Source organism: Spermophilus citellus (assembly GCF_964194105.1).
Source record: "Spermophilus citellus genome assembly, chromosome: 10".
Classification (NCBI taxonomy): domain Eukaryota; kingdom Metazoa; phylum Chordata; class Mammalia; order Rodentia; family Sciuridae; genus Spermophilus; species Spermophilus citellus.
This window is the reverse complement of record NC_138197.1, coordinates 41875070-41896200: the sequence shown is the minus strand read 5'-3', so window position 1 is coordinate 41896200 and position 21131 is coordinate 41875070. Positions and strand designations below refer to the sequence as shown.

The following is a 21131-nucleotide window of genomic DNA, read 5'->3' as shown; positions in this document are numbered from 1 at the left end:
AACACTAGTAGTATGATTAACATGAATAGCATATCTAACTATCCTCTGAAACTCATGTTTTTTTTTTTTTTTTTTTTGGTACTGGGGATTGCTTAACCACTGAGCCATATTCCACCCTCCCCACCTTTTTAATTTTTGATTTTGAGACAGCATCTTGCTAAGTATCTTAGGGCCTTGCTAAATTGCTGAATTGGCTTTGAACTTGCGATCCTCCTGCCTCAGCCTCTTGTGCACTAGGATTAAAGGCATGTGCTACCACACCCAGCTCATGTCCTTCTGTATACCATGTTGTTTTTTTTTTTTTTTGGGGGGGTTACTGGGGATTGAACTCAGGGGCACTCAATCACCTAGCCACATTCCCAGCCCTATTTTGTATTTTATTTAGAGATAGGGTCTCACTGAATTGCTTAGAGGCTTGTCATTGCTGAGACTGGCTTTGAACTCGTGATCCTCCTGCCTCAGCCTCCAGAGATACTGGGATTACAGGTATGCACCACTATACCCATCTGCACCTTGTTTTGCATGTATCTGGGATGCCCTCTAACTCCCTATTCATATACAATTGATATATTCTCTTATCTTTCAACACCTGGTTCTATGGTCTCCTCCTACATAAAACCTACCAACAGTTGCCCTAGGTAGACGCTTTCATAGTACATTGTTCATTCTATGGTAATAGCATTTAGTAAAATGTATTCTAATGATCCATTTGCTTGTCTGCCTTGCTAATGAAGAGGCCCCAGATATCAACCACATTTATGCAAAGCACATCTTATAGGTAATAAATTTCCCCCAAATAATGAATTTGTTACATGCTTTTGCTCACCCTATAGGATGTTTGCCCCTAATAAATAATTATTCCATGCGCAGGCTGGAATTCCCTTCACAATTTCAGTAATTATTAATATATTGGATGTAGGCATTGGATATAGGTGAGTGTGTCAAGCAGGCAAATTTCTCCAGTAACTTGCTATTGCTCCAGTTCTATGCAGATTTCTTACATTTCTGGGTACAGAATTTTATGACTCCATAGGCATTTTCACATCACTGAAAGTCCTCCTGTTGTAGGAGAAAAGTACCTGTAAATTCATTCATCAATGTTCATGGCATAACGAGTTTCTACTCTCAGATGTGTTTATACTTTGAATGGTTCCTAGGGGGTGAAAATGGTTAACGCAAAGGAATAAATTTCCAGTGGTAGATTTTCATTCACTGCATGACGTGGATAAATGGTATATTTTAAGGAAACAGCAAGGTTCTGTGGTCCTAAAATCTTAGGCATACAGGCCTCCAAGAGCACCTCCAATGGGAATATTTTGTTTCCTTAGGCTGTAGCTCCGAGGGCTATCCCTCCCTGGGATAAATCTGTGCTATTCCACTGCTCCCTTGTAATCTGCAGGTCAGAGTGGTCTGGTTTATTTCAGAGTGCTTAGTCGGCCTCACTAGCTACCAAGGAATTTCTTTTTCATGTTTCAAACTAGAAATGTGTAATCATTTAATATTCAAGTCAGTTCCCATGAACCAGTAATAGATACGAGTGAATTCTTATTAGCTGACTTGACATACAAAAAGATGGTTTTCCTACTGAAAGCAAAATACTGCAGGAGTCAGATGTTTGAACTCTTTCCAGGCTAGATTACTCAAGAGGAAACAAACAGCCAGATTCCGTTTAATTGCTTGTTATTTTGAAGATGGAAATGTTATATGTATTTTTCTCCCCTGAGGGCTGTGTTGAGGCAGTATCATTTTGGTGTTTTTTAGAGGTCTGTGAGATACTTCCAGCGTTTTAGAAAACAAGTGAGACTTGACATAAATGTAGTAGGACAGTGGAATGATTCAAGCTTATCTAAGTGGTTGTTGTTCTAGAAGAAGACTTGCTATTAATTGTACCCAAATCCTATAAGTATCATATTTACATCAGAATTTGTAGATTAATGAAGGACAAGGACAATCCTGAATTTAGGCACAGATTATATAAATGTGACACGTTAATACATATCTGTGTATGTGGATTGTACGTGTGTTTATATATTAACAAATCTTCTGAAGCAGGGAGGGTTCACACCCATGACTGAGTGTGGAAACTGAGAGATTGGGCTTTTGCACTGGCCTCCAGTGTTGGAGGCTTTACCATGTACTCACTGTGGGAGAGATGCTTTCTTGTCCTGTGCCTCAGTTTCCTCATCTGTAAGATATACCTGCTTCTTAGAGGAGTTTTGTTTGTCCATCAAATTAATGCAGGCAAAGAGTTTGTAAAAATGTTTGGCACATATATGGACATAATAATTGTATAAATTATTCAACATTGACTACACAGTTAATTCAAAGAGGGGGAAAAATTACCTTGAAAATAAAAGTGACTGAAGCTGAAGACAGTTAAATTTCATAGATCCAAATTAGGAAGTTGTTTATCATTAAGAGATTCTAGTATAAAGAGGAATATGCATAGTTAGTGGCTGATCATCTATAATACACTTTGGATTATCAAATTTGACTATTTTTAAAGTCTTCCTCTTATGATCCCCTGTATTTATGGAAAGCTCTGTACTTTGAAACCTGGGTAACTTTGGAAAATGTTTCTTTTTGTCCATTTTGTGTTAAAGTTCAATTTTGCCTAATCAGTGTTCTAGAGAAATGGCATTTGTATGGACTTCCTTCCAAGAAAAATACTGGGTGTTTCAGGAAGTGGTCTTGGTGAGTCAGAGGATAATACTTTTTCCTCTGAGTCAGTTTGAACCTCCTTGATGTAAATAGCAAACTTTACTGAAAGTTCTGCTTTCCAGCTCAGATGTTACAATCATGGTTGACAGATGACTACGCTAACAATAGTGCCTCATTAGTATTTCCACTCAATTAATGTGGAGGGTTTTATATTATTGTGACTACAGAAAGTCTGATCTTTAATTTTCTTTATAAAAATTTAATTCTCTACTTCTAAATTAGTTTGTTTCATACCAGTTTTGCTTCTGACAGGAGTGGTGTTAGGTGGTCATTGGTGTAAATTTTAAGGGATTTTTTTTCTTTTTTTCTTTCTTTTCTTTTTTAAGCTTAGGGTCCCACTAAATTGCTGAGGCTGGCCTCAAACTTGTTATGCTCCTGCTTCAGCCTTCCGAATTGCTGGTATTACAGGTCTACACCACTGCACTTGGCAAGCAATTTGTATTGGCAGTAATGCTCACCTTGGACACTAAGATTCTCTGACTCTTATTTTATATCCATATTATACACCTTAACACAACTCTAGTACAGGGATTATTTTGCAAAAGTCTATACAAGTTTGCCACACCAAGAGTTGTATAAGGAGATAGAAAAGAATAGAGTGCATCTTCATAGCTTTATTTGAAAATGTTAACATGATAAATAATTACCAAGGACTGTGTATCATTATTGTTGAGTCAGGAAAGACTTGAAAACAGGGATGGGAACTGAGGGATTGAGAAATTGCTAGATGGGTGGTATAAGGCAGTGGAAACTATATTTGGGGTAAGAGCAGGTACCTGAAAGTAATTTAGTGCAAACATATATTGAGGATAGAACCTGGTGGTAGTGAGGGTTTATACATGGGAAAGAATAAGGATGACTGGAGAAGAAAGGCAAATTTTGATAGACTGTAAATGATTAGTGAAATATTTTTTTCTTTTTTAGGTATAACTGCAACTAGTAACATTGTTTACTCTATCATATACTTTTTCCAAGTAGTATTTGCTTGAATCAACTGCTTTTTACTTCAATGAATTTGATTTTAGAAGTAGTATTTAAAGGAAATGGCTTTATTTCTATTTCTCTCTAATGTTTAACTCTTCAGGAAAATAAAGGCATTGATAAGTATGTAGGTAGTTATTGAAATATCTCTGAAGTGTTCTATGTATCCTTTTACACGTAGTCCTCACAACAAAGTATCCTCATTTTAAAGATGAGTAAATTGAGGCCCAGAGAGGATAATGATTTGTCTGAAGTTGTAGCAAGATATTTGAGTCAGGATTTACATACAGGGATGAGGATCTTCATAGTATGTTCTTCTTACTCTAGCACAATGCCACAATGAAAACATTGGAATATATTCTGTAAGTGGATTTTTTTTTCTTCCAGTAGTTCTGAAAAAGCAAGCCGTAAGTAGTGTCCATATTTTCTTTTAGGAATAAGAAAGTGGGCTTTGAATACAGGGGACTGCTGTGTGGGTGAGCTTGCTTTCCGTCCTCTATGGGAGGAGCTTGCTCATTCCTCCTCTCAGGAAGCCACAGCAGGGCCATATATGTCTTCTAGAGTGAATTACTGTCATTTGAGCCTTTGCAGTTAGATAGGTTTGGGGGTCATTTACAGATACTGTCATTATGACAGTTAGTCTGTCAAGGCAGGTATGTCCTGTTCTTAGCTCATTTCATTTATATTGTTAGATGATTAGTGGATTGATAGTTTGTCAATTTTTCTTGTGTTTTTTTAATTCTTCTTTTTAAATCTAAGTCATTTGGGCTTTGATAGGTCGGGATTATTGCTTTCTGTGTGGCTCACCGAGTTCTTACAAGAATATGCTGTTTTGTCTTATCCGATTTCCTTCATGGCAGGGAAGCAGCTGTGTGGCTTTTGGCAAAACTGGCCTTCCCTGACGTTCAGCAGTTGCAGCTGAGATTGAACACTGTTCTTGTAAACACTGATTCTTGTATCTCATGAAATTCAAACACTTGTTTCTTAGAAGAATTTCTGTTTCATCATTGTGGAATGGAGCATCTCAGTTCTTAAGAGAGCAGGAACGTCTTCCCACCTAGCTAGTTTGAGGGTGCTACTGTGTGCTGCTATGTGCCATTCCCAAAGCTGCTTAGCAGGGGCCGGGGCTGGCAGGTGGTGGTGGGGGCATGAGAGAGCAAAAATCAGTCCTCATGTTACACACTTTTCTTTGTAGGCAAGCTTGGAGTTCGTTGGGGGTAGAGAACAGTCATTTATGTAATACCCCCATCCATACACAAGTAAGATAACAGTATATTCATTTTTTCCCCTCTGCTTTGCTCTCTCAGGTGGTCTCTATGGCAATTTCATATGCAAAAAGCAGGTTGCCAAGCTAAGGTGCTGGCTTTTGTCCCCGACATCACTGGACTAATGCACTGGATTTTGCAGCTGCAAAAATCACAAGTTTTCCACCTTAATTCGTACCAATTGGGAATCTGTGAGTTTAAGTGACACATCCAAGAGCACAGTGCTAGGAACAGTATTGGAAAACCAGATTGGTATTGGCTTTGGAATTCAGTGTTTTTTTTTTTTTTTCTAATCTCATTACTAACCTACATAAAATTGACATCTGAGATGTTCACCATGACAAGTTCAAAAATGGTATTTACTTCCACTCACAGAAAAATGTTTGGATTCTGGGAGGACCGATGCACATCATCAGAGAGTGGGCACAACTGAGGAGGCAAGAAGACTCAGATTTGCTTTTCCACTCCATTTGGAGAAAAGAAGGAAAACAGCAATAAAAATGATAGGGTTGGAGAGGCAGGAGGGCAGAGATGCCATTCACTGTGTGGACGAGGATGAGCTAGAGAAGGGGATGGGGAGCACCGTTGATACCACTCATTGCTTGTGCGGTTTTTGTTAAGCTACAGAGAGGCCAACTATTTTCTGTTTTTAGCTCAGCTAATTAAAATATTTTCCACTATGCTTTTTTGTTTTTAGAATGTTGTTTCATTCCATCTTTTCTTACAAGAAGATTTGAAATAAACATCTTCATTCAGTTAAGTAGTGAGATATTCATAGGAATAATTTTTTTAAAAAGGCTTTTTGAAACTGCAAAGCTACACCATGTTGTCTCATTTATACAGTTTCATAAAGTCCTTAAAGCACATATTATTCATGATCATTCATGTGTCCCCATGCTTTGTATAATGTGTTGCCTTAAAGGTGGGTATGAGTCAACTCTAGTTTTATTGATAGCTGTTATACAATTGAAAATATGTTCCTGTAGAGAAGTGTCTGTAATAGGCAGGAACTTTGCTCAACAAGTCAATATGACACCATGTCCTTTTGAAACTCTGGGTCTGTTGTCTTTGCCCTGGTGCCACTTTAGCCTTTATCTTGATTGTTTCTAGTCATCCTGGTTATCTATTGCCTTTACTTCATAAACTTCCAGAGTCCATTTTTTTTGTTTATTTGTTTGTTTATTGGTGAAGCTAGATCATCAGTTCTTTTCTATGCAAATGTGTGGGCTATCATTTGTAATTAAAGTGTAGGAAAAGAGAAACATCCCTTTAGTTGATTCTAGATGTTATGTGACAAGGTGCTTTTGTTAATCCAAAACAAGGTAAAATTATGTGGCAAAGTGGTTGAATTTTATTCTATATTTAATACTTCTTATTAGCTCTACGACATGGGATGTGTTGTTAAATTTTGTACCTGTCTTATCTCTGAAAGGGGAGATAATGATGCTCCTCCTTCATGAGGTTATTGTGACAGTTAGATAGTCTGTCAAAGCAGGTTACATTGTGCCTGGCTCAGCAGCCACGGCTCCCCTTCTCAACTCCCACTACTTCCTCCAGAACTAGTAGTCTAGTTCTCTTAATGCATTGATTTTATATACTCATTTGGCTTAAAATAGAGACCACAGTTATGCTAGTTAAATGATAACCAGATTATTTAATAAAGAGCTAGAGTTAATTTGGGGTGTTATTTGTAAAATTAAAATAAACCTCTTTTTATGAGCATCACATTTTCATTAAATCAGATTTTGCTTCTCCCCAAGTTTTCCCTTTTTCAGTCTAAAGCCATTTATTTTACCAGTTGCTTAGAGATGGGAACTTTGGGAATGAAAAGAAAGAAATGCAAATGTGGCATTACCAGCCCTAGTGATAATTCCCTTTTCAAATTTCCTTTTCCTTCTGACCTCAAATAGCCCATTTTCCCAAACAAATTCATCTTAAATTGCAAAACAAAAATCCACAATATAATCCAGGAGCATGAAATTTTTGCTGATTTCCCTTCACCTGCAGATCCAAATGCTTTTTTTCCGACACTTATTAATCCACTCTAAACGGTTGTGTTTTTGTTCTGTTTCAATTCCAGGTGCTCAATGTGTAATTCCTAGCAAACTTTTTTTGGGGGGTTTATAAATTGACACTGGCTCTTAAATGGACATGTACTATAAAAAAAGTCCCATTTCTGCCCAAGAGGAACAGTAGTTTAGTTGTTTTTCCCACACTTATTAATCCACTCTAAACGGTTGTGTTTTTGTTCTGTTTCAATTCCAGGTGCTCAATGTGTAATTCCTAGCAAACTTTTTTTGGGGGGTTTATAAATTGACACTGGCTCTTAAATGGACATGTACTATAAAAAAAGTCCCATTTCTGCCCAAGAGGAACAGTAGTTTAGTTGTTTTTCCCTGACTTCCCAGCTCAGCAGATTCAGGCTCTTAAAACTCAAAGTACCCAAAGTACTGTGAATGTTTTCTGCTTTTTTTTTTTTTTTTTTTTTTTTTTTTGTGCTGCTTAATTTCTACTCAGCTTTACTGTGGTGTTTATTTAGAATTTTAACCTGACGTATAATGACCAACAGCATTTTTGTTGACAATTAGTTTTGCATACATTTCCTTATCAAGAAAGTGCTGTTTCTGTGCACCAGCACTTTTAGCAAATGCATATATATTTTTTTTAATTTTTAATATTTATTTTTCAGTTTTCGGCGGACACAACATTTTTGTATGTGGTGCTGAGGATCGAACCTGGGCCGCACGCATGCCAGGCGAGCGCACTACCGCTTGAGCAACATCCCCAGCCCAATACATTTTTTATTTCAATGGTTCGCTAATTGTCCTGGATTTTATATGGGGAATCCCGAGATAGCATTTTTAGAATCAGTCAGTCAGTCCCATACATTTTAGAACTCATAGCTAAGTTTGGCACAGTCTGAGTTTATAGCCTTATGAATACAGTTTTTTCTATATTTTTCTTCTAAGCAATGAACACAATTTGTAATTTTCTTTGTGAGTTTACTTATCTCATGCTGCTCTCACACTAGAGCTTAAGCTCTGTTAAGATAGGAACTGTGTTAGTGAGTTTTCCATCACTATAACAAAATACATGAGATAAACAAATTATCAGGTTTATAGTTTCAGAGAGTTCAGTTCATGATTGGTTGGCTCCATTGCTTTTGGGCCTGTGGGAGCATGTGGCAGGGGAAACAGCTCACTTCCTGGCAGCTAGGGGGCAAAGAGAGAGGAAGAGGTTGGGGTCCTGATTAACCCCAGTGACCTTTCTTTAACTAGGCTCTACCCCACCTAGAGGTTTTTCCACCTCCCACTAGTACCATAGGCTGGCAACCAAGCCTGTAATGTGGACCTTTGGGGACCACTTATCCAAATCATGACAGGAACTCTGCCTGTTTTTTGAACTGTGTATTCAATATCTTGAGCTGTGCTGTCCAGGAGGGTAGCTGTTAGCCATATGTGACTACTTAGATTTAAATGTAAACTAATTTAAATTTAGAAAAATTTAAAATTCATTTTTTCCTTGACAATAGTCACATCTCAAGTGCCTGGCACTTGTGCTGAGCTGTGTTGAGCAGTGCTGATACAGCACATCGACGTTGTTGAAGTTATACTGGACAGTGCTCTTGTAGAGGGCTGGTGGGCATATAGTGCTTAAGTGAGTGAGTGGATGACTGAGTTAGTACTCAGATTGGCTGGTGCCAATTGATGTTGAATCAATTTTGTTTGAATAATGATTTATAAAGGCCATTTTGACTTTGAATTTTTCACTCTTGACATTTCTTCAATCAACATCAAAATACTGGATTTATCATTAGCAAAAAGAAAACATTTATATATAAGAGCACTTAAAAGCATGACTTGGGGTCAAGGCTTAGTCATGGTATATCTTAGCCATTGATGTCATGGCCAGCTTTACCTTCACTTAAAACTTTTGTAAGCCTCAGGTTCCTCATGAAAACAGAAATAAGAGGTTCTGGTTACCTCTTAAAAGTGTTAAGAATTAAGTAAAATGAGCATTATTGTTTTTGTAATAGTGAAATGGTGAGATATGTGCACATTTCCCCCAGTTCATGTGTGGGGAACTTTAATGCCCCCCCCTTTTTAAATTTTTAAATTTTTTAATTTTTATAATTAAGCAGAGATTCTTCAGAGGTAGTACTATCCACAATCAAAGTGTGTATTCACTGCCTTTTAAATCTGAATTTAGAGACCTTAGTTAATGTTTTCCCATTGAATTTAACTTTTTTTTTTTCTTTAATTTTTTGACTATATAGAACTCAAGAAAAGAAATTTTCATGCTACCTTTTAGGCAGTGTGGATCTTCAGAGTAATATACAACTATTTTTGCCTTTCTTTGGGGGCAGATCAGAAAGAATTTGTTCCCACCTCTACTCATTTAATGGGCCTCTCTTTTAAAAAATCTGATTATAACTCAATAAAGCCATTTTAAAACTTTCTAAACAATAACAACAACAAACCTGAAAAAACACCCCCTCCAACTCCAAACTATTGTGCATTCAAAGCTATGATCTAATCCCTAGAAAAGCACTTAAGGCCTGAGTTTCTCATAAATAGCAATGCCTGGTTGGGTTGTGGATATTGCCTCGTTTTCATGCATTATCATGTCATTTCTTTTCTGGGATTCAGAATCAGCATTTGTTGTTATACTAACAAAAGGTAGTTAAGCATATACTACCAAAATATCAGCTGACTTTATCTAAAGTAAATTTTCCTCCTTTTTGTGTTGTTATATTCACTCTGGCTAGTAGGGTACCTTTATTTTTAGTATAAACTTGGGCTCATATTTCATAGTTCACCTGAAGCTCTCATGTTCATATTAGAGGTGACTTGGATATTCCTTCTGAGTTGTTCATTAACAGATAGTTATTAATGTTTAGACAATCAAAATATGCTACAGAAAAATGACAGACTAAGCATATATGTATTTATTCCTAAAATAACAGTAAAGAATCTTAAAAACCCAGTGAGAAAAAGGGACTCTGGAAAGCCTTTGGGTAACTGTGACTAACCTAGAAATCCCAGGAGGCTGAAACCCAAGCTGCTAGTGAGAGATACCAAGAAGCAACCCGATTCTCACTTTAGAACCTCCCGGAGGCTCAACAGTGAGGGTGAGGCTGAAATTAGAAGGGTTAAGTAGGAAGAGTTAAGTTTGAAGAACTGAGACCCAGCTGCCTCCCCACACCCAGTAAGAATGGCCCTTTACTTCCAGAAGAAGGTGAACTGGAGAACTCAGCTGGGGATATCAAGGCACAGATGGAGGATGAAGTGACATACTGACCAGTGTGACATCCCTCTCCCCTGCCCACTTCTTTCACTTACTGTTGAAAAATTTTCAGTCAGCTTTATAATCTCCAGGAGAGAAATTGGGAGGCATTTCTTTGAAGAATCTGATCAATCTGTGGGGAAGACTCATGGATACTTACAGTTGGGATCTCCCTGCAGGAGGCCTCTGCAGCAAAGACTACCTGATCACAAGCCTTACCCGTGGACACTGACTTTTTTTTTCAGCTTTTTAGGGCTCTAATTTCGATAAGAATAGTGACTGTTCAAAACCAGATACTTGAAACAATTCAGAAACTAAAAGAAGGGCTGGGGTTGTGGCTCAGTTGGTAGAATGCTTGTCTAACACATGTGAGGTACTGGGTTTGAGTCTCAGCACCACATTAAAAAATTAATAAATAAAATAAAGGTATCATGTCTATATATAACTAAAAATGTTAAACTAAAAGAAACCTGGAAAAAGAAGGGAATTGGCAAAAACTGAGACAGTGAAGGGAGAAGAAAACTTCAAAATATTATTATTGATGGGCAATATGCTACAATCATAAATAGGAACAGGTATTAATAATAGAAGGAACATTTAGAGACTAAAAAGTATATTCCCAGAAATTGAAGACTGATAGGAGAAATGAAAAACTTAAAATGTTTTTGAGGATAAATTAAAGGAAGCCATCTAGAAAGTAGAACAAAAATACTAGTAAATGAAAAACCAAAGAGAAAAGACAAGAGAAATAGAGATAGTCTGGAAATTCCTATTCTTTTTTTTAAATTTTAATTTATTTTTAGTAATTAAAAGTTATACATGCCAGTAGAATGTATTTTGACATATCATACATGCATGGAGTATAACTTTCCATTTTTGTGGTTGTACATGTTGGGGAGTTCCACTGGTCATGTATTCATATATGAACATAGAAAAGTTATGTCTGATTCATTCTACTGTCTTTCGTATTCCCATTCTCCACCATTCCCTTCATTCCCCTTTATCTAACCCAGTGAATTTCTGTTTTTCCCCCACCCCCCATACCCATGCTTATTGTGAGTTAGCATCTGTATATCAGAGAGAACATTTATTTTTTGGAATTGGCTTATTTCACTTATCATGATCGTTTCAGTTCCATCCATTTACCAGCAAATGCCATAAAGCCATTCTTTATGGCTGAGTAATGTTCCATACGTACATATATATGTATACAATATTTATACAATTTTTTATACATTCATCTGTTGAAGGGTACCTAGGTTGGTTGGTGCTTAGCTATTGTGAATTGAGCTGCTGTAAACATTGATGTGTCATTATAGTATGCTGATTTTAAGTCCTTTGGGTATATGCTGAGGAGTGGGAAAACTGGGTCAGATGGTAGTTCCATTCCAAGTTTTCTGAGGAATCTCCACACTGCTTTCTAGAGTGGTTGTACCAATTTGTAGTTCCACCAGCAATGTATGAGTGTGGGAGTTTCTATTCTGAACAACTGAAATTTTTAGATAAAGGGAAAAAATTTAATGAGGAAGGTGTCAAAGAAATAAGGCAAGAAAAATTTCCATATTTTAAGGACAATGATTTTTAAGTTTGAAAAGACCTCACGAATTACCAATATATTGAAGTGTATATATTAAAAGAGCACCTGTACTGATCTATATCACCATGAAATGTTAAGGATTTCAGGAGAAAAACAATAAAGTTCACAAAACTTCAGAAAGAAGAAGCTACCCTGTACAAAATCGAGAATCACAGCAGCACCTGACATTTAGCAGCAACACTGGCCACAGAAGAACACTGGCTTCAAAATTGTGTGGCAAAAATAATTTCCAGTCTACGGTTTGAAACCAAGCAAAATATTGATCATGTATAAAGGCAGAACAAATGCCGCAGTCTGGCTGGGCACAATTCAGGAGCCACTTGTCAAAAGAAACGAACTTTATTTTTAGAACCACACACGCCAAACAAAACAGCTCCTCAGGAAAACCTTCAGAGCCCAACTGCCACCACCAGCTTCCCACAAGCCTCTCAACCTCCCCCACTCCTCCTGCTCTTGAGGCCGATTGGCTGGGTCGCGTGGGTGGAGCCAAAAAAGTCCCTCAATGAGCAGCTCCATGGTCTGAAAGGGCGGGAAACAGCCCAATGAGCATCACCACAGAGGAGCCAATCAGTTGGCAGCTAGAAGTTGCTGGGGCCGCTGTGAGCCAATCATCAGCTGGCAGTCTGAAAGTTTGCTGGGGCCCCTTCAGCTGTGGCTCTCAATATCTCCCCCTCTCTGTTTAAACAACAAGCGTGTGGCTTAGGGACCGTGCCTGCCTTAGGTTGTCCAATAGTACATATGGTCCTTACCCGTTATCGGATGAGCTGACCTCAAGGCGTCAGCCTCCTGTCTTAGGTTGGTACCATTGCAATTGGATCTTACCTGTCACTGACTACCGTTCCAGTATACAGCCACACCTGTGGATAGGTCTTTGTACCAGTGCGGGGGGGTGAGGTTCTTTGCCTCACCTCTGTTGGCCCCCAAATTTTAGCTGAACAATCATGACAAGCAGAAGGGAGGAAGATACACCAAGCCAATTGATGGCTCCTTTTGGAAAAATTGTACCACCGATGACATCATCAGCAAAAATACCCCAACACTACCACAAGTCGCTGCACCAACAGATAGTTCACAATGCATACAGGTGAGTTCACAATGCATACAAGTGATACATAGTCCAGGCAAGTTCTGCAAGCAGTTCAGTGATGGCTCCTTTTGGAAAAATTGTACCACCGATGTCACCATCAGCAAAAATACCCCAACACTGTGACTAGAGATCCTACCGTGATGTTGTTGCTATCTTCATCATCCAATACCTGTGATTTTATATCCATTGTCACAAAGGGAAAACTCCCAAGGACAGCCATGACCTCTTCATATTTTTCATCTTCAAGAAAGTGTAGTAGACTGTGACGATCTGATTCTTTTAAACTCACCAAATCCTGTATAGTTTTAATTTTATACTTTTTATGATTAGAAACTCTTCTAAGATTGTCCTCTTCAATGTGAGGGAGCTGCAGAAGAGGAGATTTAAATTGTTGAAGGCCTTGAACAGTCATCTGTGGCTCTCAACAAACAAATCCCTTTTTAGTCATGTAAAACTTCAGAAGTCTGCCATTCTTACATTCTTCCTCAGGAAGTTCTAGAAGTACTTGATATATCAAAATACGAACAAGTACAGGCATGAACGAGGGAGACTTGGGATCCTGGAAGCAAGGGTTCAAGGCAGTGGAAAGACAAGGGGATGATGGTGGGTCTGGATCCCTCAGCGAGAGCTTGCAGGAGGCCTCAGAGCAGTCAGTTAAGCTGCAGCAGGAATGTGTGGGGGTCTGGGAGAGGTCTGCAGCAGCGAAAAAAATGATAGACTAGTGGTAGAACAGGTAGGGTGTGAGAGCATGAAAGGGGACGTCCAGGTCTGGTGGAGAGTAAAAGTACAAAAGTAAGGGGACATAGAACTAGAGCTGGGGAGGACACAATCGTTGCAGACAGAGGCTGTACATAGTCGGAAAGGTATTATTCTTAGTGTGTTGTGAATGACATTTCCACATCATAAGTAAACTGAATTTTGGTGTAACAAAAGTTTGACATTAGGGGGCTGGGATTGTGGCTCAGTGGTAGAGTGCTTGCCTCAAATGCATGAGGCACTAGGTTCAATCCTCAGCACCATATAAATGTAAAATAGAAATATTGTGTCCACCTAGAACTAAAAAATAAAAAAAAAAAATTAAAAAAAGTTTGACTTCAGAATTTGCCCTCTGGTAAGGATTCTCACTTGGTCTCCGTCTTCATCACCCCTCCTTACTTCCCAGAGCTTCACGTGGTTCCTCAGTAACTCCACGCTCGGGGTGGGCTCCTTAACCACCAGGCCCTGGCTTGTCTTTGCCCGTCTCCTTTCTCTATGGCCTCAGCTCTGGCCCCAGCCTGTAAAGGGAGGCTTTGGTGGCCAGGATGCCCTCCCCACCCATCCCGAGGTGCCACCTGGCACTCCGCCTTCTCCTTGCCTGCGCTGTAAGCGATCCCTCTCACACTGTATCTCTCCCCACTGTATCGAATTTTCTAAAAGCTGCTTCTTGCCTTCTTTGGTTCAGTCATGTTTTGAGGGGCATTTTGTTTTCTCTAATTCCACCTTACTGCTTCCCTGGAGCTCTGTGTTCTGCTGTCCCTGCATTGCTTACAATGTGGTCTTTTCTTAAATGAGCTTCCTCTTCCCCCTCCCCAAAAAAGTTTCTTCATAAGAGTAGGAAAATTTTCAAGGAAGGTTTTTCTTTGTCCTAGGTTCTTCTGTGTGTTGGATAAGGTACCAGATATTTGTCTTCTTAATTGTGTTACCTATTAATAATCTGGATTATTTTTATATTCAGGCAATTAAAGGAATTGATTTCTTGTTTTGTCTTGTCTTTAACACATCACTTTCTAATAGCATATTAGAATTGCCTTGTTTCTTGAAGAGAAACAAAAAAATTGTATTTTGAAAGGAGAGTATTTCTATGTTTCTGTGGAACATGTTCTGTATTTATATGTGATTGAAATATTAAAAGGTACAGAGCAATATGAATAAGCAGTTAAGATTGATTCGGGTATTTAACTTATCTACCCAATCATGAATGTCTCATAGATTTATTTATTTATTTTTAAAAATATTTTCTTAGTCGTAGATGGACACAGTACTTTTGTTTTATTTACTTATTTTATATGGTGCTGAGGATTGGACCTGGTGCCTTACACGTGCTAGGCAAGCGTTCTGCTACTGAGCTATAGTCCTAGCCCCTGTCCTATAGATTTATAAAGGCATACTTGTTGAACTTGATACACTCTTGATACTTAAAGAAGTACATAAAGCAAATACCTGCCCCCATATAACCATTATGCTGGTGATTGGATCAGTGAAGACTTGCAAAAATAGAACTGACAGATTGCAACAGTAAAAAATCCTTTGATGAGTTGTGAGGCTTCCTTGTTCTTCTACCAAAATAATCAATATTGGAGTAGTAGGGCAGGCAGGAAAAGATGACATTGAGATACTAAATAGAATCTTTTTATACAGTATATGAGAGGTAATTTGGGGGACATATAAGCATCTACATTATAGTATACTAGGAAGCTCTATTTAACCTTTTAAAAACTAACAATCCATTACTTAAAAAAAATCATCTGCAGTTAAATAGTTAAGTTAACCTTAGAGGGACATTTGTATGATTTAGAAAAGTGAAAAAGAATCCAGTTACTTAAGGGTGACTCTTCCCACTTTCTAGATTGTAACTATTTCCAAACATGTTCATTTTGTAAAACATTGGTCTTCCTAAGGACCTGTGCTGAAAACGCAAAGTAAATCACCTGTAGTATTTTGTTTATTGTTAATGTCAATAAACATGATCATGTAGTAACAGGTGGTTAAATATTAAAATATCTCATCTGTGGGTGAGAACTCTTCCCACTGTAATGTTTTGTGATATACTATTTTTAGAGGCCATTTAATACATCACAATGAAAGTTGAATTCAGAAGTTTTAATTTCATTAAAGATAGTTATAGCATGTTTTTCTGTCTTCCCACCCAGCTGGGTAACATCAGGATCTGGTAGCTCTTTATTTGTTTGCCTTTGTTGAGCAAATATGTTGAACTCTCCTAATTTAGCATATGGCACCACCATGTGAAAAGGATATCCAGCAATAAAATGTATCTCATGTGATCTTCATTTCCCCCCCCAGTGGCTTTTGTTGTACACTGCTCAGTGGCACAGAGTTTAATTTAGGAGACTTTCCACTAAGGATCGTAGAATATCAGAGATTACTAGCACTTGAGGCCGATTTTTGAAAAGCAGAGACTTGAAAAATTTGAGCGGGGCTAGCCAGGTGGGATAGATTTCTCTACTTCTCACTCCAATGTGTTACTCCCTGAAATGTGGTCAACTAAAAATGGAATTGGAGGAAATGTTCTAGTTTTACTCTTTTCCTGGGAGAAAATGCCCACAGTGATGATTCTGCCTCTTCTGAGAATCCATACTCAACCACTTTGGACTCCTGGGAAGATTTGAACTTGTTAGACCATGTTCTAAATTTTGACACTCTTTGGGTGGTGTTAGCCAAAGGTTTTCATTAAGGTGGGGTCTCGCTCCTGTCCCCATTTCCCTTGCTGCTGGTCCCTTCCCCGCCCCCCCCCCCCCCGAACTGAAATGTAGCTCAATTCTTTTCTGAATTACCTGAAATAGGAAATTTATAGAAAACACTTGAGTTGCTACTGGATATATCTAAACCATTTTAATGCTTTCCCATGATTTCAGTTTAATTTTTAAAATGCAGAATAAATGAGTAAATGGGGGGAAATAGTCAGATTTCCTATACTGAAGAATTCCAAATAACTCTGTAGCACTCCCTCCTCAGGGAGCTAGAGTTCTTGGGCCCTGGAGTGTGGCTGTGGGGCGGGAGAGAGGGGCCCCTGACAGTGGGAACACCAGACACACCGCAGGCAGGACTGAGGTGGGCATGAGCCGTGACAAGCCACGCTTAAAGTATGGAATCTTGGTAACTGTGTGATGGGAGGGACACAGGCCTCTGTGGTTCTCCTCCTTGGACTGAGTTGGACCCCTAATTCAGTGGCTATTGCCCCTAAAAGAGGACGGCAATTTGTACATAGACACACCCGTGGCAGTAGGCCAAATGAAGATGGAGGCAGAGACGTCTACAAGCCAAGGCTTTCAGACGTCTATCTTCCAGAGCGGCGAAAGAATAAATTTCTGTTGTTTTAAGCCAGCTTGTCATAAGTTGTTATGGCAGCCTAGGAAACTAATACAGTCACCAAAAGCAAGGTGAGTCTGAGAAATGCCCACAGCCTGGAGGAGCATAGTGAGATGTCAGGACTAAATATAATAGAGCCTTGTGGACCCTGGAACAGAAAAAGGCATCAGGTTAAAAAAAAAATAGAGTATCAACTGCAGTGAATAATAATAATGGGGGATATAGGACCTCTCTGTGCTAGCATCATAAATTCTGTAAATCTAAAATCATTAAAAAATTTAAAAGTTTTGAAAATAAAAAAACAATTTAGCTAAACATTTAATTGGATCTCAAATGCATTTGATAGGCTAACAAAAACAGTGGCGTCTTTATTGAAATTGCTTACAAAAGGTATTGAAAAGTACTTAATCTAAAACATTTGTAGGAGGTAGAATGTATAATGATTTTGGAAGTTTAAAGTGGATTTTTTTTAATGTATTAGGCAAAATTACTGGGAGATTATTTTACAAAGTTTTCTTAGAAACTAAGTTTCAGTGGTCTTTTAGCCAAAATCTAAATGCTAATAGTAACCTCCCTTCTTAATTATAGCTTAGATTGAGACATAAACTGAAGTCTAGATATAGATACTTAAAGATACTCTGCCAAACCCAACAAGTCCATCAGTGAACAAAACAAGTCGATGGCATGTTCTGAGAGAACAGGCATTTGAAGGACAGCTTAGTATGCTGAGAGCTGTTAGCTATGTGGTAACAAGACTAGGTAGGTAGTATTCTCATTCATCAGTTTAAAAACTAATACCAGATGCATGTAAGAATAAAGAAAAGGGAATTTAAACTTCATTTATTTATATTTAGTAATCTTAGAACTTTCTGATACAAATTTAACTTGCTATTTAGCTTCATTTATTCTTCCAGTGATCTTTATATATTCTATTTACTTCTTTTTTTATTGCAGGGTTTAATATTTTTGGTGTGATTAATTTAGATCTTAAATTTTATCATTTTTTTATTTTGGTAATTGCCAAAGAATGTTATTTTATGTGCAGAATAATAAAAATCATAGTAACTGTGACTTATAAAAAAGTATTTTCATAAGGAAGTTGAGACTCTAAATCAAATAGCTGGAAGTTTTTATGATGGTTTTAATATATCATTTGAGTACAATCAGGTAGTACATTTGGTAAAATTAACTGCATTTGTGTGACTTTAGAGTGATAAAGTTTTTTACAACTAATATCTTAGTAACAGTTTGCTTTTAAAATTGTGTATATGGTCGATCTACCTGTAAGTTGGATGTATATATTAAAAAAAAAAAACAAGGAGAGAAATGAATTACAGTAGATGGGGTAGAAAGAGAAGATGGGAGGGGAGGGAAGGGGGGATAGTAGAGGATAGGAAAGGTAGCAGAATACAACAGTTACTAATATGGCATTATGTAAAAATGTGGATGTGTAACCGATGTGATTCTGCAATCTGTATTTGGGGTAAAAATGGGAGTTCATAACCCACTTGAATCTAATGTATGAAATATGATATGTCAAGAGCTTTGTAATGTTTTGAACAACCAATTAAAAAAAAAAAGAAAAAAAAGCCTACAGGAAAAAAAAAAAAGGAAACATTTGTAATCATTTCCTTTGCAAGGTGTGCATTGTAACTTCTCTGTTTAAATATTTGCAAGCCACCATATTGCCACTTAAGCAGCTGTGCCAAATGAAACTATAATGAATGGCCCAACAAGATGTTTCTATATTTAAAATTCAATTTAGCAAATTGACATTTTCTATTCCCTTTTCCAATGTTCTCTATTCAGACAAATCACTATCTTAAAACAAAACACAAACCAGGCATTTATTTGACTGTCATGAAGAATTAAACACCAAAAAGAAGGGATGCTGTGGCTATCACTTTTCATTAAAACCAGCTGCCATGCTTTTAAAATGCAAACCAGATCAAAATCAGCACAAACCCTGAGGGCTTAATTTGTATACTCAAAGAACCAACTTGTTTTGAAAGAACTTTTCTTGTTCCTTTTTTTTTTTTTTTTTTACTTTTGATCTTTACAATGGCCCTGTGAGCTAGGAAGATCAAGAATTATCTCTATTTTATCATTTTAGTGATAAGAAAGTTGAGGCAGAAGGTTTAGCTCACTTGCAAAGGTCAGTAAGTGCCAAAGGTAGTGTTAGAATTCCAGGCTTCTAACTGAATGCTTGTGTCTTAACATATTAGCTCTAGATCCATAATGTTATTACAGGCCTCTGTCCTGGTACCAATTCCAGAATGTACTAATGATGGGCTGTAGTTGGATCCTATAGTTTCTGATAGTCCACTATGAAATATGTTGGAATTTTTTAAGACGGTAATAAACCATTGATATCTTGAAATTGGCCATGGTGGGAATATTTATGCCATGGAAATAAGTAAATGTTTCCTCCTTTAAGAATTGGTTTACCTCTGATTGTTTCTAAGTATAAATCAAGGAAGGAAACAAAACAACAACAAAAAAGAAAACAGTATTGTAAGCCACATGTAATTTTATGCATACTGCATATGTAGAGCAGAGGTCACTGTTTCTTTGCTCTGTAGGAGAGACAGATCCCATCTATCCACTTCAGTTCTTATATGGGCTGTGTGACTGTGTCTAGGAACCCAACTAATGTAAGAGTGGATGAATAAGAGAAGAGCACAACAGTTTTATTAATTTAATCTACATAAGGATCTTCACAAGAGTGAATCTGAAGAAATTACAAAAACTATACCTTTTAGACAAGAGGACAATAATCTGTGGAGGAATGACAGGACAAATGAACATCTAATTCTAGGGATGTTACTAAGAGATATGGGGGAGTGTGTAGAAGCTGGGGGAAGATAAGGGTTACATCAGAATTTCTTCAGATTAACTATAACCCCAGTTACCAGTCTGTCATGATCAAGTCTTATTTTCTAGTCTCGATATGTGAAGAGCATCTCTCCCAAAAGACTCTTTGTGGCTTGCTGCATGTAGGAGAGTAAAGGTCAAATGACCCTTGACGTATCTTGGAATGCTCAATATTCTAGTCCAGCATATTTTGAGATAGCATAGCTTTTAATATCTTGGGCCAGTTAACCAGAAATTTGCTTTTAAACACTGGATATATATGGAAACACTCCCAGGAAAGCTTGAATTAAACTTGAGTGTTTTGAGGCTCTTTACAAATCTTAACCATTCTTTATGAGCTGCTTTAAAAGGTGAGGGCAATCTGCATGGCTTTTTTTCTTCTTTGAACCTCTGGTGGGTTTAATATAGAGGCCTATACATTGGGACTTAATTATTTATTATTTGTTTCTTATGAATTTATTTTGACTCCCTAGACTACAATATCCTCTTTTTTTTTATTGGTTGTTCAAAACATTACAAAGCTCTTGACATATCATATTTCATACATTAGATACAATATCCTCTTTGAAGAGAGGGACATCAACTTCTCTTTCTTCTTACTTTGCATAAATATTTAATGAACACCTATTCTATGTAAACAAAAGTGCCTGCCCTTTCAGAGCTAATGGTCTAGTGAAGTCAGGAATTAATTTAAGCAAATGAAAAATTATACCTGTGGTAAATGCTTTGAAAAATTATTTATAGTGACTGACACTATTAACAATAAAGTGATCGGCAGTGAAATTTCATTTATTCAGGAGGGTCAGTAAAAGCTTCTCTGAGGATATTGTGATTGAACTGAGATCTGAAGAATGAGAATTAACTTGGAGTTCCCAGGTCTTGGATATCATTTCTTTAATTCCCTTTCAATCTGGATCAAGCTTCCTTATTATATGCCTTCATATCACCCTGAAATTTTCCATCAAATAGTAACTACAATTTATAACTTCCCATTTGTTCCTTAGGTGTTTGTTTTCCCCACTAGCCTGTTGGCCATGTAGCTGGGAGGCACCTATTTTGCTCACCATAGTAGTCCTAGTTATCTGTCTTAGAACCTGCCACATGGCAGTCACTCAGTAATTGTTGTTTCCACCATCTTTGCCCTTGTCTGAAGGCAGGTGTTTTGCCTCTCAGTTATTGAGGACATATAATATATATGAAAAGACAAAAGTCAGAGAAGTAAGACAAGATCCAG

The 21131-nt window shown here is 37.6% G+C and overlaps 1 protein-coding gene across 10 annotated transcripts in view; it reads left to right on the top strand.

The window, feature by feature from the left end:
- The window catches only part of EPS8 (EGFR pathway substrate 8, signaling adaptor), a 246132-nt gene that overhangs the window by 161828 nt on the left and 63173 nt on the right, over window positions 1-21131 (top strand). The gene's annotated exons all lie outside the window — the stretch shown is intronic.